Source organism: Schistocerca cancellata, chromosome 9, assembly GCF_023864275.1.
Source record: "Schistocerca cancellata isolate TAMUIC-IGC-003103 chromosome 9, iqSchCanc2.1, whole genome shotgun sequence".
Taxonomy (NCBI): domain Eukaryota; kingdom Metazoa; phylum Arthropoda; class Insecta; order Orthoptera; family Acrididae; genus Schistocerca; species Schistocerca cancellata.
In genome coordinates this window covers 319,297,876-319,318,350 of record NC_064634.1, presented here as the reverse complement: position 1 = coordinate 319,318,350, position 20,475 = coordinate 319,297,876, and the positions used below count along the sequence as shown (strand labels likewise).

General features: G+C 46.3%; 1 protein-coding gene and 1 non-coding gene across 2 annotated transcripts in view; both read left to right on the top strand.

The window, feature by feature from the left end:
• The window catches only part of LOC126100465 (uncharacterized), a 164,161-nt gene that overhangs the window by 44,091 nt on the left and 99,595 nt on the right, over positions 1 to 20,475 (top strand). The gene's annotated exons all lie outside the window — the stretch shown is intronic.
• Trnas-cga (transfer RNA serine (anticodon CGA)) lies at positions 3,889 to 3,963 on the top strand. The gene has a single exon. It is a non-coding gene; the product is annotated as a tRNA-Ser (tRNA).

The window sequence follows — 20,475 nt, the reverse complement described above, 5'->3', positions numbered from 1 at the left end:
TCCATCATTTTTCACCGGCGACGAAGAGGCAATCAATGGAGTGGCATCATGTAAATTCACCCAAGAAAAAAAATTGAAAACCACACCTTTTGCTGGAAAAGTTACGGCTACGTTGTTTTTCGATTTCGAAGGACTCTTGCTTGTGGACATCATGCCAGGTGGAACCACCATAAATTCTGATGCATATGTGACGACACTGAAGAAACTTCAAGCTCGACTGAGTCGTGTTCGACCATATCGGCAAAAGCAGGATGTTTTGCTGTTGCACTGCCACATGTCAGTCAAAAAACCATGGAAGCGATACAAAACTCGGATGGACAACACTGAAACACCCACCTACAGTCCTGACCTGGCTCCATGTGACTATCATCTGTTTGGGAAACTGAAACACTCACTTCGTGGAACAAGGTTTGAAGATGACTCCCTTGTGCACGCTGCCAAACAGGGGCTCCAACAGGTTGGTTCAGAATTTTACCGTGCGGGTATACAGGCGCTGGTTCCAAGATGGCGTAACGCAGTTGAGAGAGATGGAAATTATGTGGACAAATGAAAATATTGTTCCTAAAGGATGTATCTACACACTGTAAAACTTTCAAACACAGAATAAGAAATGGATTTTTAAAAAAAGTAGTGTGCATTTCTTTTGGAGTGACGCTCGTACATTTTCTGATAAACTGTGGAAAACAGCCTTTACTTTCCGTTAATGTGATCCACTACTGTGAAACTACACTATTGATGACAAATTGCTGAAAACAGTATCTACCGTAAAATATCTAGGAGTAATTATCTAGAGCGATCTTAATTGGAATGTTCACATAAAACGAATAGTAGGAAAAGCAGATGCCAGGCAGATTCATAGGAAGAATCTCAAGGGAATGTAGCTAATCCCCGAAGGAAGTGGCTTACAAGATGTTTGTTCGGCCGATTGTTGTGTATCGTTCATCAATCAGGGATCCTTACTAGGGAGGACTGAAAGATGGGCCAGAGGAGAACCAACGAAAAACAGTGTGTTTGGCTATGGGATCGTTTAGTCGGAGCGAGATCGTTATAGAGATGCCAACAAATTCAAGTTGCAGACTTTATAAGAGAGATGATGTGCCATGTGCATCAGGGAGATGCTCTCTACTGAAATTTTAACAGCTCTTTCAGCAAGAGCTGGACAACATATTACTTGCTGCTACATACATCTACGAGAAAACCACGATGAGAAATGAGAGAACACAGAGGCTCACCGAAAATCATTCTGCCCATGCGCCATTCGCGAATAGTACAGGGAAGGGGAATCAGTTAGTGGTACCAGAAGACCCTCCGCCACACACCGTCAGGTGACTTTTGGAGATTGATTTTCGCTCAGGTGGAGCTAACGTAAAAATATTCATTAAATAATGCAACTCCTAAATAGCACAAGTTTTATGCCGTGGTATATGATAGTTTCAAGAAGTTTCTATAAGTAAAAGATGGTATTACACGGAACCGCCGAAATATATATGATAATACTGTACCATTTTACTTTGATGAACTTTAAAAAATTAGTAGTTAGCTTTGCTATATAACAGAGGATATGTCGATTTTTTGGTAAATCGACACTTTCATGGAGTGACATATAGTCAGCGTAGAAAAGTTAAACCAGCCTGTCAGAATCTCTGTGGTAAACGTTTTCAATAAAAAAATTAAATGTGCTTCAATTTAATCGATAGACGTCCAGTTAATCTTTTGCGGGTAAACTTTTTTCTTCAAGTCAGTCAAAGTACTCCACTGCGGGTGCAATAATTGTATTCTTTTAGAACGTGCTTTATACAGGCTTTTACCTAGTTGAAATGTAAATAGGTTCAGTGGCGGAAGTAAAGCTGTGAGGACGACTCGTGAGTCGTGTTTGGGTAGCTCAGTCGGTGGAACACTTGCCCGCTAAAGGCAAAGCTCGAAGGTTAGAATCGTGGTCCGGCACACAGGTTTCACCTGCGGGGAAGTTTCATACCGGCACACGCTCCGCTGCAGAGTAAAAAACTCATTCTGCAAAAAGTTACTTCGAAGTAAACTCGAGAGTGATTCAAAGGGAGGTGCCTAATTTTACTTCTCCCTAATTTTTTTTTACTATCTTAACAACTTCTGCAGTTTCCGCAGTCGGTCGAAGCCGATCTTCTCGTAATCGCAGACTCGCGTCACACATTTGTCTGACGGGAAATTCTGGTGTTTGTTCTGGATGGATGTCGCTCCGCTGGAGTTTTGGGCAATGAACATGAAACAAAACACACAAATCATCTGCAACGGTAAACATAATAAAAATAAAGCATGTTGTTGTTGTGGTCTTCAGTCCAGAGACTGGTTTGACGCAGATCTCCATGCTACTCTATCCTGTGCAAGGTTCTTCATCTCCCAGTACCTACTGCTACCTACATCTTTCTGAATCTGTTTAGTGTATTCATCTCTTGGTCTAAGATTTTTACCCTCGACGCTGCCCTCCAATACTAAATTGGTGATCCCTTGATGCCTCAGAATATGCCCTACCAACTGATCCCTTCTTCTAGTCAAGTTGTGCCACAAATTTCTCTTCTCTCCACTTCAATACCTCCTCATTAGTTACGTGATCTACCCATCTAATCTTCAGCATTCTTCTGTAGCACCACATTTCGAAAGCTTATATTTTCTTGTCTAAACTATTTATCGTCTACGTTTCCCTTCCATACATGGCTACACTCCATACAAATACTTTCAGAAACGACTTCCTGACACTTAAATCTATACTCGATGTTCACAGACTTCTCTTCTTCAGAAACGCTTTCCTTGCCATTGGCAGTCTACATTTTATATCCTCTCTACTTCGACCATCATCAGTTATTATGCTCCCCAAATAGCAAAACTCATTTACTACGTTAAGCGTCTCATTCCCGCAGCATCACCCGATTTAATTCGACTACATTCCGTTATAAAGCATACCGTTACCGAATTTGGCGGAAGCGGGAAAGTGTATCGCACGCTTTACGTGTTCTGACACTGCAATACGCAAAAGGGACAGGGTGAATTTTTTGAAGGTGTGTTATAACGAAAGTGTAGATAATGTCTGACTCTCCCTCGTGTATGTGTATCGTTCGGTACATCAGTGCCGTTCCACTTCTGACGAATGGGAATGACACTCTTGCTTTAACGATTAAATGGGATACCAAATGTAGAAAAGAAAATAGTGCCCACAGTGCGACTGGGCCAACCGCACCTTTGGTAGATGCGAAAGAGGCGAAATCAGCTTTCACTGTCACGGCCACGTAATCCGTATAAAACGTGATGGGCAGAGTGGAGTGAAGTGCGGTGAAACAGCGGACGTGCCATGTGGCTGGCTCGGCCGCGCGACTGACCCAGTAACGGCCGGGGTTGCTGGCCTAGCGTGGCCTCGGCCGTGCGTCCAGCCAGCCACCTCGCTCCGCGTCTGCTCGCGTGTCCGCGCCGCGGAAGTTGCCACACTTCTTTCCAGAACTCAACTGCGGGGTGCGAAATTTTGAACGTTAGACTTGTCAACACTGTAGTGGCGGCAGTTGTTCGGAACCGCTGCGTAGCTGTGGACGCCATTGCCACTGGAGTCGTACGGGACGTGTAATTGCTGTGAGAGCTGCGACATAATGTTCCGTTCCACCGGATCATCTCGCGGTTACTTTTGATGTGGAGATCGACGGAGTGGAGTGTAGATTGGAAGCAGTTCCGTGCGAACCTACAGCACTCACTTGACAGCGTTCCTGATCCTAATGATGTCGAACCTGGTGTGGCTAAGGCTGTGGCTAAGCCATGTCTTCGCAATGTCCTTTCTTTCAGGAGTCGTAGTCCCGTAAGGTTCGCAGGAGAGCTTCTGTAAAGTTTGGAAGGTAGGAGACGAGGTACTGGCAGAAGTAAAGCTGTGAGTTGTGCTTGGGTAGCTCAGTTGGTAGAGCACTTGTCCGCGAAAGGCAAAGGTCCCGAGTTCGAGTCTCGGCCCAGCACACAATTTTAATCTGCCAGGAAGTTTCATATCAGCGCACACTCCGCTGCATAGTGAAAATCTCATTCTGGGAACTTCATGTCAGTTGATGATGTTATCGATGAAGCACACGTCCAGCCAGTGTAGCAACGTTTGACTCTCTTCCTTGCGACATAGCCGGCACCAGAAGATCCAATAGAAGCCATACTTTAGGAGGAGGTACAACAACAACTCGAAATCTTAAATCCCAAGAAGGTTGGAGGCTGTGACAAGTGGAGCATGCCATGCTTAGGCAGTTGTCACTTGCTGCTCTCCGACCTCTGGACAATATTTTCAATCATTTTGTAAGGACTGGTGACAATCAATCTGCATGGATACATGCAGAGCTGGCTACCGTCCCTAAAATCGGGAAGGACGCATTGCTGCAGAAAAATTACAGGGCTATAAGCTTTCTTTTCAAAAGTCTTTGAGCACCTATACAGCGTGGTCCATTTATCGTGACCGGGCCAAATATGTCACGAAATAAGCGTCCAACGAAAAAACTACAAAGAACGAAACTTGTCTAGCTTGAAGGGGGAAACCAGATGGCGCTATGGTTGGCCCGCGAGATGGCGTTGCCATAGGTCAAACAGATATCAACTGCATTTTTAAAAATAGGAACCCCCATTTTTTATAACATATTCGTGTAGTACGTAAAGAAATATGAATGTTTTAGTTGGACCACTTTGTGATAGATGGCGTTGTAATAGTCACAAACATATGCCTCACAATTTTAGACGAACAGTTGGTAACAGGTAGGTTCTTTAAATTAAAACATAGAACGTAGGTACGTTTGAACATATTATTTCGGTTGTTCCAATGTGATACATGTACCTTTGTGAACTTATCATTTCTGAGAAAGCATACTGTTACAGAGTGATTACCTGTAAATACCACATTAATGCAATAAATGCTCAAAATGATGTCCGTCAACCTCAATGCATTTGGCAATACGTGTAATGACATTCCTCTCAACAACGAGTAGTTCGCCTTCCGTAATGTTCGCACATGCATTGACAATGCGCTGACGCATATTGTCAGGCGTTGTCGGTGGATCACGATAGCAAATATCCTTCAACTTTCCCTACAGAAAGAAATCCGGGGACGTCAGATCCGGTGAACGTGCGGGCCAAGGTATGGTGCTTCGACGACCATTGCACCTGTCATGAAATATACTATTCAATACCGCTTCAACCGCACGCGAGCTATGTGCTGGAAATCCATCATGTTGGAAGTACATCGCCATTCTGTCATGCAGTGAAACGTCGTTTAGTAACATCAGTAGAACTTCAGGTAGGAAATCAGCATACATTGCACCATTTAGATTGTCATCGATAAAATGGCGGCCAATTATCCTTCCTCCCATAATGCCGCACCATACATTAACCCGCCAGGGTCGCTGATGTTCCACTTGTCGCAGCCATCGTGGATTTTCCGTTGCCCAATAGTGCATATTATGCCGGTTTACGTTACCGCTGTTGCTGAATGACGCTTCGTCGCTAAATAGAACGCGTGAAAAAATCTGTCATCCTCCCTTAATTTCTCTTGTACCCAGTGGCAGAACTGTAAACGACGTTCAAAGTCGTCGCCATGCAATTCCTGGTGTATAGAAATATGGTACAGGTGCAGTCGGTGTTGATGTAGCATTCTCAACACCGACGTTTTTGAGATTCCCGATTCTCACGCAGTTTGTCTGCTACTGATGTGCGGATTAGCAGCGACAGCAGCTAAAACATCTACTTGGGCATCATCATTTGTTGCAGGTCGTGGTTGACGTTTCACATGTGGCTGAACACTTCCTGTTTCCTTAAATAATGTAACTATCCGGCGAACGGTCCGGACACTTGGATGATGTCGTCCAGGATACCGAGCGGCATACATAGTCGCCCGTTGGGCATTTTGATCTGAATAGCCATACATCAACACGATATCGACTTTTTCCGCAATTGGTAAACGGTCCATTTTAACGCGGGTAATGTATCGCGAAGCAAATACCGTCCTCACTGGCGGAATGTTACGTGATACCACGTACTTATACGTTCGTGACTATTACAGCGCCATCTATCACAAAGCGAAAAAAGTGGTCCAACTAAAACATTCATATTTCTTCACGTACTACACGAATATGTAATAAAAATGGGGGTTCCTATTTAAAAAAAACGCAGTTGATATCCGTTTGACCTATGGCAGCGCCATCTAGCGGGCCAACCATAGCGCCATCTGGTTTCCCCCTTCAAGCTAGACGAGTTTCGTTCTTTGTAGTTTTTTCGTTTGATGCTTATTTCGTGAGATATTTGGTCCGGTCACTATCAATGGACCACCCTGTATATTAAGATACTTATGGACCACGTCAACAGAAATCTGACACCAGCCGAACTGTTTGCTTTTCTGCACAGGCGTCGCACGCAACAGCAACTACTGCGGCTTGTGGAGGACACTGTGGGCGCCTTGCAGCGTGGGAAGTACTCAGGGGCGGTACTTCCTGACATCTCGAAGACATTCGATAGTGTGCGACACTAGGGCCTCCTTTAGAAACTTTTTCTACTGGTTATACCGACGCGGAAAATTCGGCTTACCGCGTAACATTTGCGTGATCGCACTTTAAATGTCTGTGTCAAAGATGGCATTTCAACAGCTTGGCCTATACGAACAGAAGTGCCACATGGGTCTGTCCTTGCTCCTCTGGTGTACATCCTATATACCTCTGACATACGTAAGCGAAGAGAGCGTCGTTAGTGCTGTATGCGGACGATACCGCTCTTTTCGCGTGGTGCATATAGGAAGTTGTACCCCTCCGCCTATAGGCGGTGTCCGCAGCTCGTGGTCTGGTGATGTCAGTCCCACGATTTTTACCGGCACGATAGCTCAGCGTGTTCCGTCAGAGAGCTGGTTAGCCTCTGTAATTTAAAAAAACGAACAAAAAAAAGAAAAAGTGGCTAGCGTTGTTGCATCTGGTTCACGGGGTCCCGGGTTCGATTCCCGGTGGGTTGGGGATTTTCTCTGCTCGGGGACTGGGTATTTGTGTTGTCTTCATCTTTTCATCATCTTCGTGACAGTGGCTACATTGGACTGTGTAAAAATTGGGAGTTCGTACTGGTGCTGATGACCACGCAGTTGAGCGCCCCCCAAACAGATCATCATCCTGTAGGCAACCTGTGACGTCCTTGGGAGCCTGGGCCACGAAGTGGCAACTTAAGTTTAATGCCAACAAAAGCCAGGCTTGATTATTAGATCTTCAACCAGTGCGGATCATGGGAGACCTCATCCTGTTGTCTTGCACGGTGAAGTATCTCGGCGTAATATGAGACAGGCACCTCACTAGAGGGCCACATATCAGAGAGGTTAGGAGAACAGCGCTTAGCCGTTTGCAGGCACTTTACATACTATTAAATGCACCACACTAAGGAAGCACGCTGTATCTAGCATTGATCCAACCAGTGCTGCTACACGCGGTTTTAGTGTGGGGGAATGCAGCTGACACGCATATTCGGCGACTTCAAGGTCTGAAAAACAGCTTTCTGTGCGTCGCTTTGCATGTACCACGGGAATTACCTGTACTGGACCTGCATGAGGCCACAGCTGCCCCTCTGTTAAGGGACCATATCAGACTGACGGGGTAGCAGTTTTACGACATGTTGCGGCAGTCACGCAACAGGCTCTCAAATCTGGGCAACCAGAGGCACAGGTGAGGGGCCACTAGGTGGCCCGCCCTACTCCGACTGTAACCGCTGCCGGTTCGTCAGCAGTCCTCCCAGAGCATACATGGGCTATAAAAGACACACAAATCACTCTAGTGTATAGATGTCATACATTACAAGTTAGGACTCACGAATATACACGTAGGAAATGCAGGCGTAATACAGAGGGGTCCAAAAAAATGTATCCACTGTTGTCCATAACTTGCAAACTAATTGACGAAGTTGTCTCATTTTTGGTGAAAGTGTAGCGTAAAGCGCAACTTAAAGATATCACTGTAGGTGTTCGAAATGCTCACCATTAACATCCATACACAAAAGATGCCGCCGAATCGCAGCATGAACTACTGACTGCAACGTGTTCAGTTGGATATTCGTGCATGAATGTACGATGGATTCTCGAAGTTCATCCAATGTGCGCGGCTTTTGTCGATAAACGACGTCCTTCAGTGTTCCCCCACAGGTAAAAGTCCACAGGAGTTAGGTCTGTGGAACGTGGTGGATACACCATAGCATCTCTACGGCCTTTCCGTCTTCCTGGTAGATTTTCGTCGAGATACGCCCTAACACGATTTTGGTAGTGGGCTGGGGCACCATCTTGTTGAAAGTAAACTCTTCCGTCTCCATACAAGTCTCGGATGGCAGGTAAAATGGATGTCTGAAGCTTCTGAAGGTACATCTCACCGGTAAATGTGCCGTCAAAGAAGAATGGCCCAATCAAGCCCCGGTAAGACAACCCACACCACACATTTACTCCTGGCAAGGCCGGCCGGTGTGGCCGAGCGGTTCTAGGCGCTACAGTCTGGAACCGCGCGACCCTCCGGTCGCAGGTTCGAATCCTGCCTCGGGCATGGATGTGTGTGATGTCCTTAGGTTGGTTAGGTTTAAGTAGTTCTAAGTTCTAGGAGACTGATGACCTCAGTCGTTAAGTCCCATAGTGCTCAGAGCCATTTGAACCATTTTTTACTCTTAGCAAACTTGAGCGATTCACTCCAGTTAAACGGGCACACTGTCTCACAGACTTCTGTGGTGAGCGAGTGAATTGTAACACACGACGGGAGTTACCTGGACGTGTTACTGTTACAGGTCGTCCACTTCGTTGTTTGTGTACATCTTTAACACAGCCTTCGGCTTCAAATTTGTCTCGAATGCGACGAATCGTTAAACGTGTCGGTGGCTCTGTTTGATACTCATTTCGCCATTGCCATTGAACCTCATTAATGTTTTCGTACTTAAAATACCACTTCAAAACTGACTTCCTTCCATCGAACGTAAGCCTTGCGCCAGCCATGTTTAGTCGAGTAACTAGGTGCAACTAAGAACAAAACACTGACTATCTGGCAACTGTCATCTGACAAAACAAAACAACACATTACAACGCTTGTGTGGCGATTGCCGGAACTACAGACTATTACACTGCCAAAGATGAGACAACTCCGTCAATTAGTTTGCCAGTTAAGGACTTTTAAACAGTGGATATATTTTTTTGGACCCCTACGAATTCTCCATTTAACCTGTATAGCCGTGAGGGCAGTTTCTTTTGATGTTTCTGTCATGCCTCATTGGATTGGTACAGAACGTGCAATTGCTGCGAGAGCTTTTACAAGCAGGGTGACAATGTGATTGCTGCACAAAGTATTTCGACAGCAGTACCACCTAGAACGTCATGGACGTGTGTCCCATCTGCTCATGTGATTGCAAGGTGGGTGTGCGGTTCTGAAAGAAACTGGTTCAGCCTTGGAAAAGAAGCCTCTAGATGACGTTCGAACGATACGTATAGCCCAGATAACATTGCTGCTGTTAGTTTTCATCTAGACAACACGCATCTGCGTTAGTGTTCTTGCAACGAAGCTCATATAGAATATTGCATAAAATAAAGTTCCACCCTATAAGTTACAGATGTGCAAGAGACCTTGCGTCGGGTGGGGTGTTCAGCGAACCGGTCTTGGCCAAAATCAACGACGACGGCAAGCTTCCTTAATAAAATATGGACGTCAGACGAAGCCCACTTCCACCTTAACGGATACGTTACTAACGGGATTTCCGTTGCTGCGCACGGAAAAATCAATGGGAGTCTCACGAACGTCCGTTACATAGCGCCAAGGTTACAGTATGGTGTGCTGTATCATGTCATGGTGTCATTGCCCGTACTTACTGAACGTGAGGACAGTCATTGTAACAACAGTAACATAATGTCGTCTAAATTTATGAATAGTAACATCCGCTCGGTATGTTGATGTTTTTTACACCGAGGCTGCCCGATTTCAACAGCACGGAGCTACGTAGCATACTGCTCAATGATGAAAGCCATTCGCCAGCTGTTTGGAATGCGCGTCATTTCACGTAACGGTAACATTTCATGACCTGGGAGATCCGCTGATCTTAGTGTGCGCGATTTCTTCTTGTGGGGACATCTTAAAAGCAATGTCCGCCTCCTTAACTGAGTGATCAGCGCGGCTAACGGCGTTCCAGCAGGCCCGAGTCAGTTCCCGGCAGGGGCGGTGATTTTAACTACCCGAGGACAAGCTGTTGTGTTGTCCTCATCATCGACACTCAAGTCGCCGAAGTGGGTCAAATAAGAAGACTTGCACTGAGCGACCGAACAACCCCAGAGTGGCCTCCCGGCCAGTGATGCCGTACGATCGTTTTCGTCTTAAATGCAGTGTCTACTATCCAGGAGGTTGAAGAACGAAATCACCATCATTCGCCGGGGCATGCTATAACGAGCACTCCGGAGTTTCCATTGCTGGCTGTTAGAATGTGAACGCCAAAAGGGAGCACATCTTTCCAATTTCATCTTTAGGAAGTAGTCAGTTTATCATTTTGTAATGATAACGCAAGTGTTGTATCCTATACATGCGCTTTCCCAAATATTCTTGTATATTACGTTATTTCAAAATGTCTCGTATCCCTGCACAAAGGCCGGCCGGAGTGGCCATGTGGTTCTAGGCGCTACAGTCTGGAGCCGGGCGACCGCTACGGTCGCAGGTTCGAATCCTGCCTCGGGCATGGATGTGTGTGATGTCCTTAGGTTAGTTAGGTTTAATTAGTTCTAAGTTCTAGGGGACTCATGACCTCAGAAGTTAAGCCGCATAGTGCTCAGAGCCATTTGAACCATTTGAACCCTGCACAAAGAGAGTGCCCCTGCGGTAGTACAGACATTTTGAAACCACCTATATGGTGTGCTAGGTCACGGTCTCAGGTATCACACCTTGACCGTCCTTTTTTACAGGTAATCGACAAAAGAGAATTTTTCGTTACCCTCTACCCACTAAAGCCTTGAAAACAACGTATCCGTCGCTTGGGTGGTATATTAAAGATTATGGATTCGAAGCCCAACGAGTGTCACTTTTATAATTTTTTACATCTTTATCAAAATCACTGTGATCGTAATTTTTATTGAATTAATTGGTTTAAATATAATTTTGTTTGTTTATACGACTTTGCCGCGTTATTATAATTATCGTATTAACTTCATTTGGTCATTTTTTCTTCCTTTTATTCTTTTTAGTAGATTGTGTCGAATGTCGTGAACTATTGAAGCAGCGTTGCGTTTGTGCGTTGAAGAGTATCCAGGTCGTGTCTAAGCACTCACAATTTTTTTTGCATACATTATAGGAAGAATTCTAGAAGTTGGTAGTGTAAAGAATAAAACACGCTCAGGAAAAAGAAGAGCAGATGATGAAAGAAAAGAAACTCGCATTTTAGCAGCAGTAAAACAATGCAAAACTCACTAACAGGCATCTCGGAAGTACGAAAGCGATCCCAAACGAGTGTTCTGCGAACACTGGATTCCATCGCATTTCATCCTCTTCATATTTCGTTGCATCTACAGCTTCATAGCAATGTTTTTCATAGGTCTAATTGGTTACAGTTCTCCGAATGTTGTCTAGGAAAAGAGCGAAGTGAGGCGGCGTATCTATGCTAAATTTTGTTCAGGGAAGAAGCATCGTTTACAAACCATGGGTAAGTCAATCTTAGCAGTATGCACTAAGCATCAGGTGAAAATACACGTTCACTCACAGAAGTGGATGAAAACAACGCAACAATGTTCAGTGCTCGTTTTTCAAGACTCGTATTATTGGTCCCTATTTTTATTGATGGGCACCAATATGCACTCAAGTATATAGTTCGTAAGATATGCTGCTGCTCTTATGGGGAAGAGTTCCCACTGGAAATGAGAGTCAATATGGTACCAAGAAGATGAATGTCGCTCCCATTCAGCACATGTAATGAAAGGCCCCCTTAATAGATGATTTGGAGAGCACTGGAAAGATCGTTCAGAAAACTAAAAATGGCCTGCACACTATCCAAACATAAAACTTCTATACTTTTTATCTGCGGCGAAAATTAAAACAAGATGTCTATAATGAACAAGGACAACCCCTGCAATCGTGAAATGTCTCGTAGAACAGGCCTGTGTTACCATTGACTCCAGGTGAAATCCAACGTGCGGTAATGTTTCTCCAAAATCACTTTATAGCATGTAGCTGTGCTCAAGGTCATCATTTTGAACACTTTGTATGACAGCGGTGGTAGTAAACAAACGAACCGGATCTGAGTTAGATGTTTCGTTATATTTGGTACGGGACAGTGGCTTGTGGCGCTGTTATCTTGATACTTTTTGATCAATTCTCGTACATGTTATTTTGTTGAAGTTCTCTTACAGCTTGTTTCAAAATCCACATGAAGAATATAAGATTCCAGTAGAAAAAAAAGTGCATTCATTGGGCGACTGTAAATTGTAAAAACTGCTTGTGAACGTCAGCAAATTCTCCCTCTATAACTTGACGATAACAGCACCTCGATATAGACTGACGGGAAAAATTGCAATCCCAAAAAATAATTAATATAGAGTAATGAAATTTCGCGAATATGTTTGTCTAGGGAACATAGCAAAGCGATTAACATTGCAAGATAACATGTTATGGAAGTGCGAGATAAGCTACTGACGGTTAATACTAGCCGGCCAATGTGGTCGAGCGGTTCTGGGCGCTTCAGTCCGGAACCGCGCGACTGCTACGGTGGCAGGTTCGAATCCTGCCTGGGGCATGGATATGTGTGATGTCCTTAGGTTAGTTAGGTTTAAGAAATTCTAAGTCTAGGGGACTGATGACGTCAGATGTTAAGTCACATAGTGCTCAGAGCCATTTGAACTTTTTTTTTTAATTGTAATTGTGGACGACGCTGGAGTTCGATGATGTCTCGTATGTGGTCGATTGAAGACTGTGATCTAGCAGGCCGAGGCTACATGTCGAGTTACAGCAGCGGTATGTGGGCGAGCGTTGTCCTCTTGGAAGACATCTCCTGGAACGCTGATCACGAACGGCAACACAACGGGTGGAATAACCAGACTGGCGAATAAATCTGCAGTCACGGTGCGTGGGATAACCACGACAGTGGCCCTGCTGTTACACGTAATTGCACCACAGGCTATTGTTCCACGTATAGGTCAAGTGTGTCTATCACGCGGACAGGTTTGTTGCAGGCCGTCACTGGCACCGCAGCTGAACTAGCTTTCATCGTAAAATACAATGGACGTCCACCTTACCCTCCAATGAGCTCTCACTTGACACCACTTCAGTCGCAAGTGGCTGGGGTCAGTGGAAAGCACGCTACATCTACATCTACATCTACATTTATACTCCGCAAGCCACCCAGCGGTGTGTGGCGGAGGGCACTTTACTAGCCACTGTCATTACCTCCCTTTCCTGTTCCAGTCGCGTATGGTTCGCGGGAAGAACGACTGCCGGAAAGCCTCCGTGCGCGCTCGAATCTCTCAAATTTTACATTAGTGATCTCCTCGGGAGGTATAAATAGGGGGAAGTAATATATTCGATGCCTCATCCAGAAACGCACCCTCTCGAAACCTGGACACCGCGATGCAGAGCGCTTCTCTTGCAGAGTCTGCCCTTTGAGTTTGCTAAACATCTCCGTAACGCTATCACGCTTACCAAATAACCCTGTGACGAAACGCGCCGCTCTTCTTTGGACCTTCTCTATCTCCTCCATCAACCCGACCTGGTACGGATCCCACACTGATGAGCAATACTCAAGTATAGGTCGAACGAGTGTTTTGTAAGCCACCTCCTTTGTTGATGGACTACATTTTCTAAGGACTCTCCCAACGAACCTCAACCTGGCACCCGCCTTACCAACAATTTTATATGATAATTCCACTTCAAATCGTTCCGTACGGGTACTCCCAGGTATTTTACAGAAGTAAATGCAACCAGTGTTTGTTCCGCTATCATATAATCATACAATAAAGAATCCTTCTTTCTATGTATTCGCAATACATTACATTTGTCTATGTTAAGGATCAGTTTCCACACCCTGCACCAAGTGCCTATCCGCTGCAGATCTTCCTGCATTTCGATACAATTTTCTAATGCTGTAACTTCTGTGTATACTACAGCATCATCCGCGAAAAGCCGCATGGAACTTCCGACACTATCTACTAGGTCATTTATATATATTGTGAAAAGCAAGGGTCCCATAACACTCCCCTGTGGCACGCCAGAGGTTACTTTAATGTCTGAAGACGTCTCTCCATTGATAACAACATGCTGTGTTCTGTTTGCTAAAAACTCTTCAATCCAGCCACACAGCTGGTCAGATATTCCGTAGGCTCTGACTTTATCAGGCGACAGTGCGGAACTGTATTGAACGCCTTCCGGAAGTCGAGGAAAATGGCATCTACCTGGGAGCCTGTATCTAATATTTTCTGGGTCTCTCGAAGAAATAAAGCGAGTTGGGTCTCACACGACCGCTGTTTCCAGAATCCATGTTGATTCCTACAGAGTAGATTCTGGGTTTCCAAAAACAACATGATACGCGAGCAAAACACATGTTCTAAAATTCTACTACAGATCGTAGTTAGAGATATAGGCCTATAGTTTTGCGCGTCTGCTCGACGACCCTTCTTGAAGACTGGGACTACCTGTGCTCTTTTCCAACCATTTGGAACCTTCCGTTCCTCTAGAGACTTGCGGTACACGGCTGTTAGAAGGGGGGCAAGTTCTTTCGCATACTCTGTGTACGGTTCTACAGGGTGTCTGGCTCGGAGCTGTCATTGAAGTAAAAGATCTGTAACATTTCGTTGTGTCACCGTGGTGCCAACTACTGCTCAAATTGCTGCTACAGATGCAGCGAAGCCATACACCAAACACTATGGTCTTACCTCTCGGTAGTGTCACGCGGCCGTCTGGAGCCTGGTCTTCTTGCTACCGTAGATTCTCGTGACTATCGTTGCCAGCAATCGTATAGAGCATACTGTCAAGTGTTTCTGCAGTACCGCAGAAGGAACATCCACTTTCTAGTAGACCTGTTAGACGACCTCATTCAAACTCCATGAGATATTGATAACGGCGTCTTTGACACCTTTAAGGCATCCTTGACTAGCATCAACCTACCACGTCCAGTGTCAAAGGTACACTATTGGCCATTAAAATTGCTACACCACGAAGATGACGTGCTACAGACGCGAAATTTAACCGACAGGAAGAAGATCATGTGATATGCAAGTGATTAGCTTTTCAGAGCATTCACACAAGGTTGGCGCCGGTAGCGACACCTACAACGTAGTGACATGAGGAAAGTTTGCAACCGATTTGTCATACACAAACAGCAGTCGACCGGCGTTGCCTGGTGAAACGTTGTTGTGATGCCTCGTTTAAGGAGGAGAAATGCGTACCATCACGCTTCCGACTTTGATAAAGATCGGATTGTAGCCTATCGCGATTGCGGTTTATCCTATCGCGACATTGCTGCTTGTGTTGGTCGAGATCCAATGACTGTTAGCAGAATATGGAATCGATGGGTTAAGGAGGGTAATACGGAACGCCGTGCTGGATCCCAACGGCCTCGTATCACTAGCAGTCGATGACAGGCATCTTATCCGCATGGCTGTAACAGATCGTGCAGCCACGTCTCGATCCCTGAGTCAACAGATGGGGACGTTGGCAAGAAAACAACCATCTGCACGAACAGTTCGACGACGTTTGCAGCAGCATGGATTATCAGCTCGGAGACCGTGGCTGCGGTTACCTTTGACGCTGCATCACAGACAAGAGAGCCTGCGATGGTCTACTCAACGACGAACCTGGGTGCACGAATGGCAAAACGTCATTTTTTCGGATGAATCTAGGTTCTGTTTACAGCATCATGATGGTCGCATCCGTGTTTGGCGACATGCGGTGACACATTGGAAGCGTGTATTAGTCATCGCCATACTGGCGTATCACCCGGCGTGATGGTATGGGGTGCCATTGGTTACACGTCTCGGTCACCTCTTGTTCGCATTAACGGCACTTTGAACAGTGGACGCTACATTTCAGATGTCTTACGACCAGTGGCTCTACCCTTCATTCGATCCCTGCGAAACCCTACATTTCAGCAGAATAATGCACGACCGTATCTTGCAGGTCTTGTACGGGCCTTTCTGGAGACAGAAAATGTTCGACTGCTGCCCTGGCCAGCACATTCTCCAGATCTCTCGCCATTGAAAACGTCTGATCAATGGTGGCCGAGCAACTGGCTCGTCAGAATACGCCAGTCGCTACTCTTGATGAACTGTGGTATCGTGTTGAAGCTGTATGGGCAGCTGTACCTGTACATGCCACCCAAACTCTGTTTGAGTCCAGGCGTATCAAGGCCGTTATTACGGCTCGAGGTGGTTGTTCTGGGTACTGATTTCTCAGGGTCTATGCACCCAAGCCGGCCGAGGTGGCCGAGCGGTTCTAGGCGCTACAGTCTGGAACTGCGCGATTGCTACGGTCGCACAAAGGCCGGCCCGAGTGGCCATGTGGTTCTAGGCGCTACAGTCTGGAGCCGGGCGACCGCTACGGTCGCAGGTTCGAATCCTGCCTTGGGCATGGATGTGTGTGATGTCCTTAGGTTAGTTAGGTTTTTCTGTCCTAGGGGACTGATGACCTTAGAAGTTAAGTCCAATAGTGCTCAGAGCAATTTGAACCATTTTTATGCAGGCAAATTGCGTGAAAATGTGATCACATGTCAGTTCTAGTATAATATATCTGTCCTATGAATACCCGTTTATCATCTGCGTTCCTTCTTGTTGTAGCAATTTTAATGGCCGGTAGTATAACTAACGCTCACGGTCACTACAGCGTATATTTGAAGCAAACCTCATTTGCATCCTCGTAGTGGCGTTAATAGCGTCGCTCTTTGGGACTGGCGCGCCTTTTTAATAGACTTCATCTTTCAGATGTAGAAACATGCCCACCAACTTCCTTTTATGACGCACAACTCGTAGTGCTGGAATTTTTTTTCCCTCATTGTGTGAACTCGTGCTCGAGGTGGCCTGTCTCAGCTGCGTCGCCCTGTATAATGCGGAACGCGCGTGCAGCAGTGTGTAGCGGAAGGTGAGTGTGCGCTGGTGCGCCCGTGCCGGCCCGGTGTACCCTTGACACGGGTGGCCGGGGTCACGCGGCGCACCTTGCCGGGCTGAGCTCAGCGGCGAGCCGTTGACCGTGCGGCGTCGCCAGGAACGCCGGGCCTTGGCGTGGGACCAGCCGCATGCCTCGGCGCGGTCGTCGACCCGGGCACGCCGCCGGGCCCCGCCTCGCGCCGATAGCGAAAGTGCCGGCCCGGCCGGAACCCGCCCCCAGGAATGCGCCGGGGGTGGCGGCGACCCTCGGCTCGCGGGGATCGTCAGGGCCCGCTGCAGAAAAAACGGCTAATGACCTGACCTGCCTGCTGGGGACTGCCCCACTACCCTTTCTCAACTCTCGCCTGCTCCAGAGCGCAGGTTCAAAACGCGTCTCAGACACTGTCTGATTACAGTAACACCAATGCCTACACCCAAAGAGTCACATTGGCTACCCGCGCAAATTACTGGGAAAAGGGTGTGACGTCATTAGGAATATGGGAAATGAGAAGCAGGAAGCGAGAATACTACACGCGGGTTGCTAATGGAAACAAGTTCTCAAACTGAATGCTGTCGCTTCTTCGCCATTCTTGTTGCTGGCCGTTTTGTGGAACTATCGAAAAAGCAGAAAACATTGTGCTATTGCTAAATCCAAAAATGCTTCATGTGCGGATGTCGTTTATCATCGATCTCCGAAAGGGAGAAAACTACAGCGCAAATGGATGTGACACTGTAAAAGAGCTGATTCTGTTAATGCGAATAATTCAAGTATTTGAGGAAACAAATTAAAAACTGAAATACATCTGCTGAGGAAAGAAAACTGCTATATGAAATGAGGTAACAAGTTGCTGAAGCCAGTTATTCGAAATATGTTCTGGAAGTAAATAAGACGTACTTCTTCTGAAATAAAACAATAACAAATGGTTCAAATGGCTCTGAGCACTATCCGACTTTACATCTGACCTCATCAGTCCCCTAGAACTGAGAACAACTTAAACCTAACTAACCTAAGGACAGCACACACATCCATGAGGACATCACACACATCCATGCCCGACGCAGGTTTCGAACCTGCGATCGAAGCGGCCGCGCGGTTCCAGACTGAAGCGCCTTGAACCGCTCGCCCACTAAGGCCGGCAATAAAACAACAAAGTAGAGATAATGTACACTACTGGCCATTAAAGTTGCTACACCAAGAAGAAATGCAGATGATAAAAGGGTACTCATTGGTCAAATATATTACACTAGAACTAACAAGTGATTACATTTTCACGCAATTTGGGTGCATAGATGCTGAGAAATCGATACCCGGAACAACCACCTCTGGCCGTAATAACGGCCTTGATACGCCTGGGCATTGAGTCAGACAGAGCTTGGATGGTGTGTACAGGTACAGCTGCCCATGCAGTTCATCAAGAGTAGTGACTGGCGTATTGTGACGAGACAGTTGCTCGGCCACCATTGACCAGACGTTTTCAGTTGGTGAGAGATCTGGAGAATGTCTGGCCAGGGCAGCAGTCGAACATTTTCTGTATCCAGAAAGGCGCGTACGGGACCTGCGACATGTGGTCGTGCATTATCCTGCTGAAATGTAGGGTTTCGCAGGGATCGAATGAAAGGTGGAGCCACGGGTCGTAAGACATCTGAAATGTAACGTCCACTGTTCAAAGTGCCGTCAATGCGAACAAGAGGTGACTGAGACGTGTAACCAATAGCACCCCATACCATCACGCCGGGTGATACGCCAGATTGGCGATGACGAATACACACTTCCAATGTGCGTTCACCGCCATGTCGCCAAACACGGATGCGACCATCATGATGCTGTAAACAGAACCTGGATTCATCCGAAAAAATGACGTTTTACCGTTCGTGCGCCCAGGTTCGTCGTTGACTACACGATCGCAGGCGCTCCTGTCTGTTATGCGGCGTCAAGGGTAACCGCAGCCATGGCCTCTGAGCTGACAGTTCATGCTGCTGCAAACGTCGTCGAACTGTTCGTGCAGATGGTTGTCTTGCAAACGTCCCCATCTGTTGACTCAGGGATCGAGACGTGGCTGCACGATCCGTTACAGCCATGCGGATAAGATGCCTGTCATCTCGACTGCTAGTGATACGAGGCCGTTGGGATCCAGCACGGCGTTCCATATTACCCTCCTGATCTCACCGATTCCATATTCTGCTAACAGTCCTTGGATCTCGACCGACGCGAACAGCAGTGTCGCCATACGATAAACCGCAATCGCGATAGACTACAATCCGACCTTTATCAACGTCGGAAACGTGATGGTACGCATTTCTCCTCCTTACGCGAGGCATCATAATAACGTTTCACCAGGCAACGCCGGTGAGCTGCTGTTTGTGTATGAGAAATCGGTTGGAAACTTTCCTCATGTCATCACGTTGTAAGTATCGCCACCGGCGCCAACCTTGTGTGAATTCTCTGAAAAGCTAATCATTTGCATATCAGAGCATCTTCTTCCTGTTGGATATCTTTCACGTCTGTAGCACGGCATCTTCGTGGTGTAGCAATTTTAATGGCCAGTAGTGTAGAACTGAAGTGTGCGCGCACTGCTGCTGTCTAGCGGGAACCATGGAAAACTCGGGAGTTTGCACCTTCCAACAGTACGTTTTTTACGCACATATCTCAAATAACATAATAGTGCGCCATGTCGCGGATTGCGCGGCCCCTCCCGCCGGAGGTTAGAGTCCTCCCTCAGGCATGGATGGCTGTGTTGTTCTTAGCATAGGTTAGTTCAAGTAGTGTGTAAGTCTTGGCACCGATGACCTCAGGAGTTTGGTACGTTAGGAATTCACACACATTTCAACATAATAGTCCTGATTTTTTTTAAAAAATCGGACGATTCTTTTTGGTACACCCTGTATAATCGAACAGAGCACTGCAGCCTTGGGGAACCAGTGATTACAAGATAATGCCACGGGAGTTTTGGATTTGGAATTCTACGTTATTATAATGCCACGTCCAATGTAGGTAGATCTTAAAGCAGTAGCTAGTTTATTGTAACTGCAGTACTTATTAGGTGAAATACTTTGCGGTATTCGGGACGGGACGGGCTCTTCCCAGTTCTGCGGTTACACTTCGCCTTGCGGCAAGTTTAGCTGGAAAGGCTGGATGGGCACTGCATGGTGACCCCTCAGGCCGCCTGCGTTAACCATCAGCACTTCCAACGATGTAATTACACGCCCGCTGCTGCTGTTTTTCACGTCACACGTGATGTAGCTAAAAAATATCCTGTAATTAAAATCCCGATCGGATAAGAAACCAATAACGATAGTTCGTTTCCCAAGCCTTGAAAATGGTATACTATATGTAGCGTATAAATGGAGAACATTCGAAGTTCAAGGTACGCGTAATTAAGTGTTTGATAACCGGAACTTAAATGATAAAGGTA